General features: G+C 43.7%; 1 pseudogene; it reads right to left on the bottom strand.

The window, feature by feature from the left end:
• Nucleotides 1–260: 260 nt before the first annotated feature.
• Nucleotides 261–570, bottom strand: LOC125097393 (ataxin-7-like protein 3B; annotated as a pseudogene).
• Between the last annotated feature and the right edge of the window lie 1,733 nt (nucleotides 571–2,303).

Here is a 2,303-nt window from a genome sequence, read left to right on the forward strand (position 1 = left end):
TATTTGACAGAGAGAGAGATCACAAGTAGGCAGAGCAGCAGGCAGAGAGAGAGGGGGAAGCAGGCTCCCTGCCGAGCAGAGAGCCCGATGCGGGGCTTGATTCCATGACCCTGAGATCATGACCTGAGTTGAAGGCAAAAGCTTAACCCACTGAGCCACCCAGGTGCCCCAAGAATTGGGACTTTTGTTTGATTTTTTTTCCTTCTACCTAGATACCTAACTTCTCCAGACCACAAGGCCAGTGTATATTATTGTCCTGGTCACTTTCGGACACTTTTATGTTGCAGCTGCTGGAATTCTGGAAGTGAGCATTGTAACTGCTCATCAGGCCCATTCCCAGATGCTCCAGGAAGGGAGCCAAATAGGAGCCACCAGCCCCTCCATCTTTCACTGGCTGAATGCCAAAATCCTTCACACTACCAGTTTCTGTGAATTGCAGGTAGAAGTAGCCACCGTCGACTGCCCCATGCACCTCAGCGCAGAAGCCCAAACAAGAATCCTGTGTTAGGTGTAGGAGCAATTGGCCTCTAGCTGGTTAGTATCCATGTTAGCCAGAGAGATTTCCTGCATTTTCATTGGTAAACCACGGCGGAGAGGGTGCACCTATTGCTCACAGCAGCGCGGGCAGCAACAAGTCGAGCTCTCTCGGGCTCGCTGGGGCTGTGGTGGGCCTAGAGGCCTGTTAAGGCCATGTCCCTGGGCGCGGGGACAGGCGGAGTGTGCGGTGCCAAGGCAGCCAGCAGCATCTGCCCCGGAACCCCAAGCCTTTCAGTTTCTTCTGGCGTCTCCTGGAGTCTGGGACTTTGAGCTCAGGCTGGCCTGGACTCACCGCCAAATGGTCTCTGAGCTTCATCCAGCAGCCCCCTAAAATTTTTATTTTTTTTAAGTAGTATTTTTAATTTTTATTTTACTAAAAATAAAAGTTTTACCTTTGAAAACACAAATGGTCATGAAGAAATGCTTATGATTTAAGGTTAAGTGCAAAGGGGCCAAAATAGTTAAGATTACTATTATCACTATTATTATTAGTTAAGATTACTAAGATTACTACTATTTTTTTTACTACTACTATTATTATTACTATTTAGTCCAACATTCTAAGCAACTATACTCAGCTCACAGTATATTGTAGGCCCCTGTAAAAGGACATCCAGGCTCCATGCTCAGAAGGGAGTCTGCTTCTCTCTCTCTCCCTCTGCCCCTCTCCTTGCTCATGCTCACTTTCTCTCTCACTCTCTCAACAACAACAAAAAAATCTAGATGTATATTTCTGACTTGGTTTTCATTTAGGTTCTATCCTACCCCTCCTGCCAAAATATGCTCAGAGACTACTTTTGGTAATGCCTCTCCATATCTGACCTAGCCCCTGGTACTCTCCTTTTTTTTTTTTAAGATTTTATTTATTTCTCGAGAGAGAGCATGTGTTTGCAGGAGCACCAGCACAAACAGGCGGGAGGGGCAGAGAGAGAGGGAAAAGCAGCTCCCTGCTGGACAGGGAGCCAGATATGGGACCTCAGTCCCAGGACCCTGGGATCATGACCTGAGCCCAAGTCTGGAACAAAAATATTTGAAGTTTGAATTAAAGTCACTCTCTGCTTTCACAGGTAACTTTTGAATTCTCCTCCATTTCATGATTTCCAAAGATGGATATAAAATTGATATCCCTTTAGCCAAGAAGATATGAGGTCTGAGATCCTATCTAGGTCAGAGAAACATCTTTCTCTCTCCAAAGCAGATTCTGTACAACCAAAATAGTGATTTAAGCATATACTTCTCTTACCTCTTATCTTACTTGAGATACCCCCCCAGTGCTCCCAAGAGCAATATGGCTCCCAAGACCCCTCACAATCTACTGCCATTCTACCTCTCCAACTTTATCTTCCAGTAATCTGCTAACCTTTTTCTTTCTTCCTAACCCGACGTTACATCAAACTACTTCCATTCCTTAAACACATATTAACTTTTCCACATTTTATTGATGTATACCGTTCATACAATAAGGAGCACCAAACTTAAGTGTACAAGTCAGTGGTGGTTTATATAGGTATCCACATGATCAAGATCTAGAACATGACTAAGATCTAGAACATTTCTAGCACTCTAGAAGCTCCCCATACCACCCTTAGTCCATATCTACACAATTCTGACTTGCATCAATAAAGATTCATTTTGCCTGTTCTTTAATTAAAAAAAAAAAAAAAGAAATATGCCATATGTATTCCCTTTTCTTTCCTGTTCTTTTTTTTTTTAAGTAAGCTCTATGCTCAGCGTAGGTCTTAAACTCATGACCCATACACCCCTAG

Source organism: Lutra lutra, chromosome 4, assembly GCF_902655055.1.
Source record: "Lutra lutra chromosome 4, mLutLut1.2, whole genome shotgun sequence".
Classification (NCBI taxonomy): Eukaryota; Metazoa; Chordata; class Mammalia; order Carnivora; family Mustelidae; genus Lutra; species Lutra lutra.